General features: G+C 40.7%; 1 protein-coding gene across 1 annotated transcript in view; it reads right to left on the bottom strand.

Moving 5' to 3' along the window:
- The window catches only part of GPM6A (glycoprotein M6A), a 253,193-nt gene that overhangs the window by 120,129 nt on the left and 115,443 nt on the right, over positions 1-17,621 (bottom strand). The gene's annotated exons all lie outside the window — the stretch shown is intronic.

A 17,621-nucleotide genomic window follows, 5' to 3' on the forward strand; every position in this document is an offset into this window, starting at 1 on the left:
ATTAAGGCAAAATGATCACCTTATCTCCCCCAAAGGCTGCCTGTGTATCATTTAACAGTTTTTAAGGAAGCTCGGTTGTTTCAACTTGATATTGAGATTATCTTTAAACCAAATATTCTATAATAGTGCTCAATTCACCATTTTAAGGTGAATAAAACTCCATTTGTGACATTTATAATCTAGTTAGAGGGGTGGATAAACATTTCCTTTTAGTGCCACTGCATCTAACTAGCAAGACAGACGCTCTTGGTTATGGAATGAAGGAAACTTGAGGATCACAGTGGATTAACAATCAGTGGATTTCCTCGGGAAAGCAATTTTACCACAGTGTAAAATGCAATTTTTACACCGCTCCGAAAGAGGTATTCAGTTTTTGTCTGGCACATTTTGTCTGGCAAAGCCTCAGCTGTATTTCACATAAAGAAAATGAAGGAAATTGGAAATCACTGCCAGAGGCTACTTAGGAGCTAAGAGTTCAAAGATCTCAGTGGCTGGATACATAGTAACATCCTTTTTTTTCTTCTCATTTTGCCAAATGGGAAACAACATTATTCTTTCCCAACCACGCCCTCTAAACAGCTCTACCAGGCTCACTGCCGGCCCCTGGAGAAGGAATATAAACAATTATAAAGTTTTTCTTCCACATTCTATTTTATTAAGAAAAAATAGCTAATTCATCACTCAAAGGACCTTTCTAATGGAGAAAATAAACTGCATTAAAAAAGAGAAAATATTTGCCAAAACAATGAAATTTCTATTACTAATTAGTGGAAAATGGTAATTAGCGAAAATTTTTCATTCTCTCACCTTTACTTGCGAACAAAGTAAAAGCACACATGCTCCATAATAGGAGGCAATGTGAACAATATGTTTTATGTTCCTAAAATCATTCTCAGGGATTGATTCCACCACATCACTCTCTTTTGTAGAGGCAGGTGTGCTAAAAGATTATTATTTCTCATATGCTAGAAATGTAAGTCCAAAAACATTAAGCAATTTAAACAATGTGCCAAAATGTCTTTCTCTCTTTTGGAAACTCTTCTGGTTATACACAGCAGTAATGTTCTAACAGGTTGATATGTCTTAATACTTTAGGAACACAAATCATTTAAAACCCAACAGGCCTCCTTCTTTTTTTCTCTGATCTCAGATTTGCTCATGTTGTAACTTATTCCCCAGTGAACTCTATAAACGGGCCCCAGAAAACAGAATTTCACCTGTGACCAAAGTTAAATTTCCCACTTGCAAGTTGACAGAAACAGTCAGCTATCTTTTGTTTTTCTTTCCCTTTATTTTCTCAGAGCAAAAAAGGAAGTTTCTTTCAGATTAAGAATATCTAAGACAATGGTCACCACTTGAATAGAGAACACATGGGAAAACGTGAATTATTTTTACAACGTCAGCTAATCCACAGCTGTGCCACCTGTTAGTATGGATGCTATCCAAAAGGATTTTGAAAATAAGCCAGGCCGTCTGTCTTCGATGTATGAAAAAGAAAACTGTCAAGCATTTTGCATGGGGAGGAGGGGGTGGGGAGGGGTGTATGTGTGGAGGAAAATGGAGGCCAAAATTGACAAACTAGGAGTCATCTCCTGTATCCTATGAATCCCACACGCACCACTGCCTTTGAGATTAAAGAATAATTAATTTCCAAGAACCATTTTGAAGTCATCACTCTACCTTCATTCTGTATCAGTATCTCAGTCCACATACTGTTCTTCTCAGTTTCCTTAAATGTTTAAGACTAAGTTTCAGTTCAAGGAGTTAATGAAGTAACTATATTAAGCGCTTTCGCTTTAAAAGGTGAATACTCTCATTCTAATGATACAGTAAAAAAACCCTGACATATATCCTTTATCCTAACAAGATGGTAGAACTTGTGTTATTGAGCATGTGGGTCTCAGAGACAAATAGCACCCACAGTTTTAAAAACCATAATTAGCAACAGATCCAATGGAAATATAAGATGACAATATTCTAAAACATTAAATCTAAACTACACTGACATATATACACTGGTATGTATAAAATGAATAACTAATAAGAACCTGCTGTATAAAAAAATAAATAAAATTCAGAAATTCAAAAAAAAATCTAAACTACAGAAGTCATAAAAACCAGGGCAATGCAGAAGTTCTGGGAATATTTACCAAATTTTATGAAAAATACACCTAATTTTCCCTACTGACAGGTGTCTTAGAACATCTGATAACAACATGAAGTTAATTTCTTAAAGTGCAGCAAACACTAATAAAAGCACGGCTGTCAAATCACAGGACAGTTTTCCTATGTGCTTTATAAAATCTTAATCTCTAAGCTTCTTCTAGCTTTGTTGTCCAAATGTTGATGACGTCTGACAATGCTTGTTGAGATGAAGTTTGTCCACTTGGAGCTACTGTCTAGACAAGACAAATTCCCTTTTTCATGAGTCTACAAGTAGCTAACATCCAAAAAGCAAAAGGAGGCTAATTAATTTCTTCGATTTCCATGATTGTTCGAAGGTTTCTGATGTTGTTGTTATTTTCCTAGTCACAGGCCTATGGATTTCAATGGCACACCATTAAATATTCTAATTCTATTAATAAAGCAGACATTTTGACTCATTCTGGTTCTTTAATTTCTCTTGCAATGGTTCTCAAAATATTTTACTACCAATGCTTACTTGGTAAGTTTTAGGGTGAATTAATTATTCAAATTATAAAAATAAAATATTGGTGAGGGAAAAATTCAGCATCACCTAGGATGTGTTCAAGAGTAGTGTGTTGGGGCTTCCCTGGTGGCGCAGTGGTTGAGAGTCCTCCTGCCGATGCAGGGGACACGGGTTCGTGCCCCGGTCCAGGAAGATCCCACATGCCGCGGAGCGGCTGGGCCCGTGAGCCATGGCCGCTGAGCCTGCGCGTCTGGAGCCTGTGCTCCACGACGGGAGAGGCCACAACAGTGAGAGGCCCGCGTACCACAAAAAAAAAAAAAAAAGGAGTAGTGTGTCAAGTTGACATTTAAGTATACAATAAGTGTCCATTTGGTTCAGTTGCCACTATAGCAGGTTAAACCTGGGGAAAAGTTCTTAACATTAAGTCCCTTCATATCAGCTTCCTAAGAGGATCTGGACATCTGTTTTATTTAGAGGTCTTTTGATTGCCAAGAACTGAGACTCACTCAGATTAGCTGGGGGATGGGCAGCACAGACACTAGAAAGATACATGGAGGGAACAAGAGACCCTCCCAACACACCAAGAAGCGTCTTCTCCCAACCTCAAGAGAGGAGTCCCATTGACCAAGCCCATCTTTTTGGAGTCAAGACTTACAGGTCATAGGTCGCTGGCTCACCTACGGATTGGTTGCCCTTGGTGAAGCTGTTCACATCTGGCCAAAAAAGCCACAGTTGGTGACAAAGTACCCAGCCATAAGTCACCAAGCACGGCTGACGAGTGCGGTGCTAGTATGTGGCTGGAGCTGAGTCACTACGGAGGGGGTGTGGCAGGCAGGCCACGTTGACGTCTAGTGCAACACAGGGTGTAGCTGAAAGTCAGACCATGGCCACCGTCTGACTGTATGGAACCCCGGCTCTGCTACTTGCTACTATGAGACTTTGGTCCAGTTAATTAACCTATTTGATTTCTAGTTTTCTCCATATTAGTACAAAGGTCATTGTGAAGAGTCAATGAGTTAATTTAGGTAAAGTCCCTAGGCCACTGTCTGGCACTGAAATCACAGGGTAATTGACATTGACCAACATCATCTAGAGATGATGAGCCGAGGCCGCCTCTCTTCTCGGTTATTACAGTGGTGTCTCTTCTTCAGGGCTGACATCTGTTTAAGGAAGAGTTAGGCTCCAAAGTCATCTGGCAAGGCAGAAATAACCCTGGTCAAAAAAAGTTTTGAAAAGACTTTGTCAGCCCACAAATATGATATATATGCTTTTGTCCTATGTGTGTATATTTGTCGAATGTAAAGTATATAATTATGAGCAGACATAAATATAATCATACAGTGCTGTTAGTTATGAGATAGACAGACATGACAACTGACCGGGAAAAAACAGGTCTGTGCACTGTCGTTCATTGAGATATTCTTGCTAGTTTTAATAAGTTAAGGATGCTGACACGACACCTATGTTAGTGGTGTTGGGCTGAGGCTGGGTGAGGATCATGAAGCAGGGGCCACGTGATGGGTTCGAGGTGAGGAAGCTGGGCTGTTCCCAGCAAGTGTGACCTTCTGTGTCCCCCAGGGACCCAGTCCTTCAGGATCACCGAGGATTGATTCTCAGAGGAAGTCAGCGGTGGACTCTGTTTAGCTGGAGAAGTTGACAGCGTAGACTCATATGCTGCTAGTTAATTATGCTAGACAAACGTGGTGAGGAACACTGAGGTTATCTTTTCAGCTGATCAAACATTTCCAGTACATAGCTTGTAATTTTGAGGCTTTTTTCATATACGATGCTCCTATTCAGAAATGCAATCCATCAGGTTTTTGGCTGTTTGGAACAGTTCAGCCAGTTTATGAAGATTCCAACTTGCTCACTCTTCCTGTCCACTGTGATTTTCTTTTAATCTCTATATAATCACTTTTTAAAATCACTTCTTCTGACCATTGATTCATCAGTGACCTTCTCTGTGACCTCTCCTAATTCAGTAATGTGTTCGCTGAGGTTATCTACAAAGTAATGGCTACCCACTTGGCTGGCCACGTGAACACACATTCACTAATTCACGAATGATCAGACCCCCTCACATCATTTACATCTCTTCCCAGAGGACTGGGCAAAATGTTCCAGATCTAGTTGCATATCTACAAGTCATAAATGTATACCTTTTAAATCTTTGTAAAAAATCTCTTCATGCACTTTGCCCAACTCTCTATGACAACCGAAGAAGCCCTTGTTGCTGGATTTGGTGACCATGTATCTCGATTTTTCATGACAGTGATGCTGGGTTTATTATGGCTGAATCTAAGGGCTAAGTTCAAAACAGCCTCTTTTCTTTTTTCCTCCAATACCAGAACACTGTTGCTTTGGTTGAACTCGAGATAAAATCATCGGCTTTCACTTAGAGGGCATGTTTTTACAAAAACATGTTTCCTTAAAACACTATACTCCCACTCAGCACAATGAGATATACTCGCCTTTGGGAAGGGTGGCACACATGGATGGCGTAACAGATCCATGACGCCATTTCAGCTTCACACCAAGGCATGGGTTCACCAAGCAGAATGGCTGGTGAAGTTACCCCGTTATTACCATCATCTCTCCCGAACTGAACACACAGAGTTAAATTAGTGCAAGTGTCACAGGACGGCTTTCAGTTGCCTTTCAGAGTGAGTGGGGAAGGGAGAACTCATTTTGAAGAAAAATACACTTCCTATGGAAGATCTTTTTAAGTCCTTAAACGTCAACTCTATTGTATTTCTTCAAATATGTTCATTAAACCACTGGCTTCCATTTTGCATGCCAGCTGAGCTTGGAAGGTGACATGAGTACACACCGACATGAATTTAAGTCCTTTAAATTTGTAACAATTTGTAACACGGAAGAATCGATTTAAATTGTTAAGAAGGTACGGGAAAGCATCTTCCAAACGTCAGAGGATTCTGTGCTCTCTGAAGTATTACTTACGAAAGTCCTATGCAATTTAAGAAAAACAGGATAAGGGTTGATGCAACGTGTTGCCTTCCTTGAAGTGAATGGATCATCAAATCTGTCCACCTAAACTCTTGAAAAACCTCTAATGATTTTTATCTGCTTGTCAAGGAACTCCTCCAACTTAGATCCCATCACATTGTTTCCTGCCTCCACTCAAGCAGAGAGAGCGTTTACCTTCAAATATCACTTTCGGACAACAAACTTATATAGAAAAGGTGTCATAGGCATAGTTGAAAGGAACAGAAGACCAGGAAGGAAGAAAATTAAACCTTCTCTTTCTCCGTGAAGAAAAAAAAAGCTTAATCACCGATAGTTTACTTATATATCTTGATATACTTCGAGATCATTATACAAATTTTAATTTTTAAAAATTGTTTTCCACCGCTGTTCCTGAACTAAGTATGCACATCTGTGATAAGAAGAACCCGATGAGACAGGTGGAGGTGATCATCACATCTCCGCTACCCCGACCCCAATGAAGGACAGATTTTCAGTGCTACAGGAGAAAAAACATCACAACTAATGACATCATCTTTCTTGGTTCCTGCATCTACCAAGGCACGCTCAGACACACTCAACCTGTTACCACAATCCGTGATTTATCTCAAGGTTTTACTTAGTGTAAGGAAGACCATTTTTCTATTTAAAATGATAAACTTCTATTTCCTTAAACAGGTTGACTGGCCGAGAAGCAATCTTCTTATGTGCTATAAAAAGATATTAAAATAAGGTATTTTATTCCTAAAATAAAATAGTCAATTGAGATGCCTTTTAAGGATGAAAATTACCATGAAAAATGGCCATTTTATATCACTGATGAACACTTCAGCTGCTTGTTCACATAGTAAAGGCAGTTGAGGTTTTCTTTTAGTTTAAAATAGATCACATTCTATCTATGTAGATTATTGTGTTTCTGTTACAGAGTATCGGTAACAAGTGTGCTAATGTCTAAAATCTGGGCACTGGTTTATCTATTGCCTTGCTCTATTGCTTCTATAAAACCTTTATGTATTTAACGTCTCTTATTATGTATATGTGAGTGTGTGTACGTGTGTGTTAAGGTGAAAGACCCAGCAAAGCTGAATGGTTCAAAATAATGTAAAAACGATACTATACTTCCAACCTACCTATTTTATCATGTAAAATATAATTTTCTAAAATAATGCATTTACGTACATTTGAAATCAAATTTGATAGCTGAATCTTTTCTGTACTACTCTTAAATGTAACCTTTAAGTAGCATTACCTGTGTTAATGTTTCTTTCCATCCTAAGAACACAACAGTGTTTTCTATAACATTACATAAGCCTTGAACAGACATGAGAGAAAATGCTGCTGCTTCTGGGGTGAAAGCTACAGTCCCCTCCAAGGCTACCACTTGACACACACACAAATTCTACAGTATCGGAATCATTTAAAATTGCCAATATCTGACCATTTTCAACCTATAAAAATGACAATTTCACTTTAACTTATACAGCCAGATATACCTCACCCGCTTAGAAAAATGCATCAGAGAATATCCTTGACACTTATTATGCAGAAGTTGATGACAATCAACTCTATAGAAAGGGAGACCTTAACGTCACCGTACACCCTGAAAATTTATGAACCTTTGCTCCATCTCTATTAAAACTCAACTGCATCCACTCAAAGAAAAAAGGATTTTTTAAAAAGGCGCACCAAAGAAAATATAATAAATACACTCTCGGTCTTTGTTCTACCAGATGTCCATTCAAAGGTATTGATAATGGTTACATCACCAGATTTTTAACTACAACTAGCTCCCAATATTGCATTTATGGCTCACACCAGGAATCCCTTGACCCAGCTCGACAAGCGTGAAAACATGAAATAAATGACGATGAACAAAGGTCCAAGGGACAGCTCGCAACAATACCGCAATGTTCTCATCACTAACACTCAACTCTGCATCTGGACACTTATATCTGAAAGATTTGCAAATAGTGGCAACATTCACGCCAGATATGAACGCAAGTGGGGAACAGACTAAAGGGAAAACAAAAAATGCCTTCCAAGACAGAAACATTCATTAGCCTTCCTGGCAAGTGTCTAAAGCAAACAAGGAAACTGCAAAATAATGACTTAGTTACAAATAAACCCTTTCTAGCACAGTACCTTTTTGTGTCTGTCCCTCTTCCATATTCTCTTCCATGGCTACCTTTCTTCAGTAGAATCTGGTACAAGGAATTAATCAAAAGCTCAATTAGATGGAGGAGAAGCGAGTGATTTTTTTTTTTTTTTTTTTTTTTTTTTTTTGTCCCTGGGAAGCTCCCCCAGCAGTGGCTTGGGTAAGTCCTCGGAGCTTAGCTCAGGCTCCCTCGCGTTTCTTGTTTGCTTGGAGACAGGCTGTCAAGTGCAATTTCATTCAAATTACTCTTCCGTGAAGATTATTAATTTTTCTTCTCAATGCTGTCCATTGTGCACCACTGTAAGCAGGTATTCAAGCAAAGAGCCTGAGAATTTTGGGGGGAAATTTGGTCTGAATCCCAGTGGCAGAGGCTCTAGGACGTGAAAGGCTTGCTTTGCATTTCAAATGGGGAAAAGAAATTGAGGTTTGTACTGAAATCTGGGCTTTAAATTGGAAACAGGCTGAGCTGGGAACAGATGGAGGGGTGTTCTCCTAACAGGAAGCAGACCACCAACCCGTAATTCCCCCTCTCTGCCACCAGAGTGGGAAAGCCCAGACTCCCGGGTTCTTTATGCTGCAGTCTTGCTGCTCACCCAGTCAGACACCTTTCAAAACTGCGTTCTCCTGTTCTCTCCTCCCCACGTATCTGGTTAATTTGATTTAAAAGTGCCAAGAAAGGATGCAATTATACCATCTCAGGGTTTGTCTGTAAAAGGTTATCATTGAGAGAGGACTTGTAAGCTCACACCTCTCAGGTTTAAAAAGAGAGAGAAGTATGGTTTTCAAAAGAATGAGTATAAACCTTTAAGCCTGAAAGATATGTTTTCAGTCATCATTTCACTTCAGCGCCACAAAACTCTTGAAAGAAAGGGAGAGAAACACTGCAATTTCTGTCAAAAGAATCTATGGATGTCTTTGTGATATACTGTTGTGATTTTCGGCCATGAAAACTGATTGTAAATGGGAAAGTCTTGAAAGAGAATTGTTTCAAGGGCCATTCTTCGGGAAGCAGAAAGAACAAATTCTAGACGAGGAACGACAGGATAAGCAATTTATAATGGGATTCTGCAGTCTGATTTGGAATGCAAATCACAACGCTGCAGTCTGGCAATAAATTAGCATTTGCACTTCAGCCTACTGAGTGACAGGGCATGATCCAAGGGTCTCCATACTTCACAAAAGGTATAGGAAGAAAAATAAACAGTATCCCTTCCCAGGGGGCATACACCTTGCCTAGAGTATAAAGAAAGGAAGAATCCCTGTCTCCGTCTCCATCTCCAAAGAAGCAAGCACACAGAGAAACACACATGTGTGCACACACACAAAACGGTAATGCCTTACCTTTAATAAAAAATACTTCGCCTCCTAATCACCCACAGTATACGTTTCTTGCATTATAGCATATACTTCACATACATTTTTTAAAGTGCGTCAGCAGCATATTCCATATCACCCTCAAAACCATCACAAAAGCAACTATTGAGGAGAAAGGCAATGCTTGTACAACATGCCACTGTATTTCCCAAGATTCCTCCTAAAAGAATGTTTAGCCTTCTCACTTCCACGATTATTTGCTATTTATTTTCTCTCCTCAAACGAATTTAAGCCAAAGGTAAATATAATTCAAATAAATCAAAAGCCTAACTCCTCTGAATATATTTCAATCTGTATTCAAGGGTTCATGAGAGGCCTGCTTGCTCCGGGCATGGATTCAAAGAAGGAAACCAAGAGGGAAATCAAAAAGCCAAATCATCGCAGCATCTCTGCTGCCACTTCTCCCCAGGCTGACATAACCTGGTATAGAGTCAAAACAGAATGGAGCATTACTTCTCGGTGATATTCTTTATTCATTTAATACCACAGGAATCATCAGTGAAACAACTCATTCATAGTTAATAGCAGTAGAAAGAATAAGGCCATTTTAAGCCTTTAGAGCACTTTACAATCTACAAGACACATGCACATGCATTAACCCATTTGCAAAACAAAGAGGGAAAGTGTTATTTTCCCCCATTTTATGTTGGAAGAAACTGAGACTCAGGGAGACCCTGGACTGGGCCAGTCAACAACCAAGTAAGTCTAAGATTCCACGTCAGCAGTTCCTCGACTGATGCTCTGAACCTGAGGCTGCTTTTCCCGCCTGCATTATCCCATTCTGAGTGTCCTCAGCACCCTGACAAATCAGACTCAGTCCACAGCCTTCTGCTTCACCATGTGTACCACGGGAAAGAGAGAAAGGAAGATGAAAAGGAAATTTTCAAAAATATTCATTGGGCAAGATGAGTGGAAAAGTCACTATAACTTCTTTTCTTTCTGGAAACTTTCCAGCAGAGCAACAAATTCCTATAATGATCATTATTTTTTTTTTGTCTAAATAGACTTTTACACGCACACATTTTTAAAAGAAGACCATAGCAACTTATACCGATTTTTCAAGTATGCAAAGAACCACCTAAAATCCAGGCAAAAGAGACTTTTAATGAGGAGAAACAAGCATGGACACAGCTTCCTTCCGGCAATCACCTCTCAGGAAGCAGAGATTAATTTTTTTCTTGTGGTAAAAGAGACATAACATAAAATGTACCATCAGAACCATGTTTAAGTGGACAGTTCTGTGGCATTAAGTACATTCACACCATTGTACAACCATGATCAACTTCCACCTCCAGAGCTTCTTCACCTCCCCAAAGAGAAACTCTGACCCATTAAACACCAGTTCCTGCCGTCCTTCTCTCCCAGCTGAGGGCAGCTGAGTTCCTGGGGCTGATTGTTGTGTTTAGAATTGTTTTTTAAAGTCTTGATCTCATTTAAATTAAAAATATTTTGAACTACCAAGTAATTCAAAACTAGTTCGAAAAGAAAAATGGTTGCTATTACTGCAGGTTAACTTTATGAATTCGTAAATATGCTTACATGAACCCTAAGAATTGGCAATGCTCTGTGTTCTAGATTGTTTTTAAGACCTTCAAGTTGAGACGACGAGGCGCCTCATCTAACAGTCTTCCCATCGCATCACATGATGTTTGCCACACTCTGTTTTCAGTCATTGATTTAAAATGTACGATAGTCTATCAGTAGGAGTTTAAAAATATACTAAATGTTAAGTATAATTTTTCCCTTTCAAATACCGCCTAAGAAATGTTTGTGAAATATATGACAATGTTCTTGTGTAAACTAGAAGACACATTGCTCACTAAACTTAAACCCTCTGTGAGAAGATGTCTGCAAATAATACATAAGAGGTTAATATTCAAAATATATAAAAACTCATACAACTGAACAACAACAATAAAAAACAAACAACCCAGGGCTTCCCTGGTGGCGCAGTGGTTGAGAGTCCGCCTGCCGATGCAGGGGACACGGGTTCGTGCCCCGGTCCGGGAACATCCCACATGCCACGGAGCAGCTGGGCCCGTGAGCCATGGCCACTGAGCCTGCGTGTCCGGAGCCTGTGCTCCGCAACGGGAGAAGCCACAGCAGTGAGAGGCCCGCGTACCGCCAAAAAAAAAAAACAAACTAAAAATAGAGCTACCATATGATCCAAGCAATTCCACTTCTGGGTATTTATTTGAAAAACATGAAAACACTCATTCAAATAGAGACATAGGCCCCTACATTCATTATAGCATTATTTACAGTAGCCAAGCTATGTGAAGAACCGAAGTGCCCACCAATGGGTGAACGGATGAAGACATGATATACATATACAATAGAATACTACTCACCAAAAAAAGGTGAAATCTTCCCACTTGTGACAACATGAATGGACTTGTCCAAACAAACAAACAAAAAATGAAAATAAATGAACAAACCAAACCACACAAAAACAAGCATGGATACACAGAACAGAAAAGGGATACCAGAGGGGAAGGGGGGAGGGCAAAATGGGTAAAGGGGGTCAACTGTGTGATGATGGCTGGAAAATAAATGTTTGGTGGTGAGCACTCCCCAGTGGATACAGAAGTAGAAATATAATGTAGCACACATGAAACTTACATCATATTATAAACCAATAAGACCTCAATAAAATTTTTTTTAAAAATCTAAATGCATTGTGAGTCCTTCTCACTTCTCTTAATTCACCTTCATTTGGAGCTTAGTGGTTCTTTAACACTTCATCTTACTTTGTAAACATCTTATTATGTAAACCAAAAAAAATCTACATATTCCTCTATTATTCAATCCTCTATTATATATTTCAGTCCTCTCTGTGATACAATGTTCAAAATACAGTTCAGTAAAAAGGGTTACAGGGCTTCCCTGGTGGCACAGTGGTTGAGAGTCCGCCTGCCGATGCAGGGGACACGGGTTCGTGCCCCGGTCCGGGAAGATCCCACGTGCCGCGGAGCGGCTGGGCCCGTGAGCCATGGCCGCTAAGCCTGCGCGTCCGGAGCCTGTGCTCCGCAACGGGAGAGGCCACAACAGTGAGAGGCCCGCGTACCGCAAAAAAAAAAAAAAAGGTTAAAGATTAAACAACAAGTGGATGGTTCCAAATACAGCATCAATTGTAAAAACTGGGGGGAAAAAAGTTCAAGGTTCTTGGGTCAGATACATGGAAAAAAGGAGATGTGAAAACATGATTATCTGAACCAAGTATAGGGCACACAGCAAACAGACATAAACACTGTTTAGAAACTGTTGTTTTTCCCCTCAAACGTTTCAGATACAGATCCAACACTATTCTCAAGAATGAAATGTCTTGGTTGGTTTCTTCCTATATTTGGACAAAGAAAAAAATTTTTGACTGCTGGTTTAAGCTGTAGGTCAGAAATTAACTTCCATAAAATTTTCATTTTTTCATTTTTATTTTAGAGTGGAGCATAGTTGATTAACTATGTTGTGTTAGTTTCAGGTGTACAGCAAAGTGATTCAGTGTTACATATACAGGTATCTACTCTTCTTAAAGAAAATTAAAACCACCACAAACACCTGCAGGTTTTCAATATCTAGTAGAAGTAGTATAACATTCTTTGGAGTTTTATAATCGTATATGCAGCCAGTTCACAGAATGACCACAGACTTTACAAGCCTTGTTAAACTGAAGTATCATTACCCCAACTTCCTTTCATTCTTTAACTGTACAAATGTTTATTTAACATTCTTACCTACATAGGAATTTGCTGTAGGCAGGAGAGATACTAAGGACAAATCCCTGCCTGAGTGATACTCACAGCCTAAGAGCACAAGACAGGTCAAAAATCTCCACACTGTCACAAGTGATACCCACTAAATACAAAATACCCAGGCTGCTACATGAGCCCACGGCAAGGATACCTACCCACTCTTTAGTTTGGATGGTTGGGAAAGTTCTCCTGTTTTCTGAGAGGCTGAGGTTGATCTGACCTGATACCCAAAGGAAGTGATATTCTCTAGGAATCAGGGAGGGGATGGAACAGGGGAGAAGGGAAAGGTTTTCAAGACGGTCGACACTGAATACTCAAAAGCTCATATTCTTCTGACAACGTGTAAGAGACCAACACCTGGCCACGTGAAGGGGGACCCTCTTTTACTGTCTATGAGGCAAGGAGTCCAGGAGCCCTGGGCTGGAAAATCCAGTTCTGAGTCAGGGCCCTTAGTTTCCTTAGAGTAACTGAAGAGGCAGGGAGACACTCCAGAGACATGTCCTGGGCCCTAAGATTGGAGTCTTAACAAGGAAAAGATGGGAAACCTGTTCTATTTTCCTCAAGAAATCATCTCCAGGAATTTCAGGCTCTTTCACACAAAGACTCGTCTTCTGCAATCTAGCAGTACTGTGTTTTCAGAGTTAGCCAAGCCACCTGTCATGTCAGTTTCGTGGCCTGTATACAACCAGTCGATGGTTTGCCCGTGTTCTTAGGATAAAGTTCAACCTCCTGAGACTGGCTGGAAAGATGGGGCGGATGAGGCAGGAACCTCCCCTCCTATCCTTCACTCACTCACCCCTTCTCATTTCTCAAAACTGTCCACTTTTAAATGTTGTTCCTTCTGCCTGAAACACTTTTCCCTCCACCCTTAGATAGCTGGATCTACTCATTTATCAGACCTCAGCATAAATGAACGTCCCCTGGCAAATCTTCCCTGACCCACAGAATAAGCATCCTTTAGTACTGATGACACTTGTCATTACAGTTATTCCCTGGCGTTTGCATTTTCCATTTATTTTCCCCACTGACCTGCAGCCGGCAAGCCCCGGGAGGTCAGGTGCCCTCTCTCTCCACCTCCCACAAGACAAGCACGTAGTAAGCTTTCCACAGATAATTACTGAATGCATGCACGCATGAATGAAATAATAGTGATGAATAACGAAAAAATCCAATGGCTTAAAATATACTTTATCATATGTTTAGCAACTTCCACAAAGTATTTTGGAGTGTGAACATCATTTACAATAGTTCCAGGAGACACATGTCATATTCATATATAACAAATGCCATGACTGAGGACTTGATGACAGAATGATACAGAGATATTTCGAAAAGCAAATTGTAAAACAAAAAGGCAAGTGGAAAATCATCCACTGTGTGCCATGCCTCCTTTACTAAGGGAGGGCTATATTGCCATAAGCACTGATTATGGCAAGGATAGACAGAAAAATTCAAGAGAACACCCTTTAGACCAAATTTGCCCTTTCAAAATAGCAAGAATCAATTATAAGGATTTATTGTAAACCAAAGCTGAGGCTTTCAAAGCTTAAGCAACTTTCTCCGGGTGACACAACTGGTAAATGAAGGAACTGGGATTTGAATTTTGGTCTTTCTATTTCTAAACTCACCCCCCGTAAGAAGATAAGTCATTCAGTACTTAATTAACACAGTCATAAGGCACGTTATGCTATAGCATTTCTTCATTTTTGAGTCAAGTCTTGGTGTTACATTAATGACAACAGACATAATTATACCTTAGCTGAAAGATGATGTTTTTTGCTCCATTCATTTGAATCAAAGGTCAACAATTTGGAAATCTCAATTAAGCCCAACCTTACACATCACATTGGATATTGCAAATGACAAGCCTGTAAAAATAAATAAAGAAGAACAGAATGAGAGTGACAGAGACAGAGAGAGAGAAAGAACAAGAAAGAGAGGGAGGTAAACATAATGCTTGTAAGGCTTGTCAGAAGCTCTGAGTTTTGAGATACTGATTTTAAATCTGGCTTTGAATGTTCCTGCAGATACAGATGATAGGAAAAATCCTTTGAAAAAGCTGATTACACAAGATGGTGCAAAAAAGAAATGATGAGGAAAAATCAGATTCAAGCCTTCTCAGCTTTATAATGAGCATTCTGGTCTTTTTGGTTATACATTAGATTGCAAGTCCTTTCATGGCTGAAAAAAATATACTGGAGTCTACTCTTACATTTCCAGAGATCATCTCGGGTAACCTAAACATTCTTATCATAAAAAGAAACTAGTCACAGACTGACAACTTCTCTGCAAAATGACACATTTGAACTCTTGGCTCATGCAGGGCATAACGGGCTTCTCCCAATGGGCAGATCAAAATGAAAGTCACTTCCTTTCCTGCCTCTATGAGGGGTGTGTGATTTTATGCACCGTTCCTTTTTGGTGAGTTGGATATCTGAAGATATTTGGGTGGGTTACTAGTCTTGAGCAAGAGGCTTTTTTTTTTTTTTTTTTTTGCGGTACGCGGGCCTCTCACTGTCGTGGCCTCTCCCGTTGCGGATCACAGGCTCTGGACGCGCAGGCTCAGCGGCCATGGCTCACGGGCCCAGCCGCTCCGCGGCATGTGGGATCCTCCCGGACCAGGGCACGAACCCGTGTCCCCTGCATCGGCAGGCGGACTCTCAACCACTGCGCCACCAGGGAAGCCCGAGCAAGAGGCCTTTGACTGTGATCTTCTCTCCATGAATAAAGGAGAAGACAAATAGGCCCGAGTCCTTCATGTACCAGAAACAGCCAGAAAACATTCTCCCAATGAAGTTTTATTGGCAATGACGCAGGGTCCATTTGGATGATAGACTGTGGCTCCAGGAAGGTGGACACACTCAAGCCTTCAAACAACACAAGAAAGTTACGTCCTAAAAGTCCCTCTGCTCCATGTACAGTGTTAGGTTAAATGAATCCTGGAGACCATCCCTTGGTTCCAGTCACACAAGCCATCCATTTGCAACTGCTCTTTAGGTCTCCTGCGGGACGCTCAAGTCACCCACAGCACCCCACTGCCATTGTCCGAGATCAATGCAAAGCTGTTTGTAGGCTCTGATATTGCAAATATTAAGGGAAAACGGATTTATTTGCTCCCTCCATCCCACTGCCTGAATTTCAATATCATTTGTCTACAACACGTATCTGCCAAGTATCACACATTTTTTTTCATTTTTAACATCTCAATACAGATGCTATTTCAGTATGTATTTCCTCTGCCACTGAGAGCAGAAACCATAAGTTGCACTTGTCTTCTCCCTAACCTTTCCATGCAGTGAGACTGAGGATAGACCTACTTTGCAGTGACAGGCTTCCCAGGGCCAGGTTTAACTCTTCTTCTTCTTTTTTTTTTTTTCAGTACGCGGGCCTCTCACTGCTGTGGCCTCTCCCGTTGTGGAGCACAGGCTCCAGACACGCAGGCTCAGTAGTTGTGGCTCACAGGCCCAGCCGCTCTGCGGCATGTGGGATCTTCCCGGACTGGGGAACGAACCCCTGCCCCCTGCATCGGCAGGCGGACTCTCAACCACTGCGCCACCAGGGAAGCCCTTCATCAACTATATATTGAGTGCTTATCTTCCTCCAGATACAAACCTAACTTCTAGGGCAAGTTCAGTGGAAACATATAGTAGGTCCCTGTTCTCATGGCATTTACACTCTAGAAGAAGAAAGTAAGAGGCTAAATAAATAAGCACATAAAGAAAGACAGTATCAGGTTCTGATATGTGCAATGATGAAAATAAATCAGGGAAATACACTACAGAGTGCTCAAAAGGGTCCTGTAGCCTGTGCTGCCAATATATGAGGTTCTTGAACATTATCCATAGCCATAATAATAAATGCATACCCAAAAATCTCTAGTAGAATTTTATTTTTTATTAGCTAGGAAGGAAACCAATGAAAGAGAGGCTTGAGCAATCAGCAGTGCTCATAAATGTTATGTTTTCTGTCCCAATTGGATCTTTTGTAATTGTTTGGATGTGGTGCAACATTTTTTTTAAGTGGAACATTTTCAAGTCAGGTTGAAATCAAGGCTGTCGTTTAAAAGAAAAAGTGGTTTGTTGTATTCAATCTCAAAGACCATTTGTCATCAGTCTGTATCCTGAGGCTTAGAACACCCTAAAATAGTACCTAATGCTTGAATCCATTCTGTGTGTGTGCGTGTGTCCTGCATCAGGGTCAGGGTTGAGACACAAGTCTCTGTGACACCCGGGCTATCACAATTTTCACTATAAAGCTCTGCTTTTTAAATAGAACAACCAGGTGGCCATTCAGCATTTCTGAGTTGTTAACAGAGTAGTTTCAACATTATGTTGACTTTTGATTACATTCATCAAAAGGAGGTAGATGTTGACATATATAAAACCGAAACAGTACACAAAACTTGGTCCTAGAAGCAAGTGGTAACAAGCAGCTTCTCTGGATGGTCGAGAGAGAAGGGAATGCAAAAATGTCCAATCTTAGGGGCTTCCCTGGTGGCGCAGTGGTTGAGAGTCCGCCTGCCGATGCAGGGCACACGGGTTCGTGCCCCAGTCCGGGCAGATCCCACGTGCCGTGGAGCGGCTGGGCCCGTGAGCCATGGCTGCTGAGCCTGCGCGTCCGGAGCCTGTGCTCCGCAACGGGAGAGGCCACAACAGTGAGAGGCCCGCGTACCGCAAAACAAAACAAACAAACAAAAAAGTCCAATCTG

This window comes from Mesoplodon bidens (assembly GCF_964165515.1).
Source record: "Mesoplodon bidens genome assembly, chromosome: 20".
NCBI lineage: Eukaryota > Metazoa > Chordata > Mammalia > Artiodactyla > Ziphiidae > Mesoplodon > Mesoplodon bidens.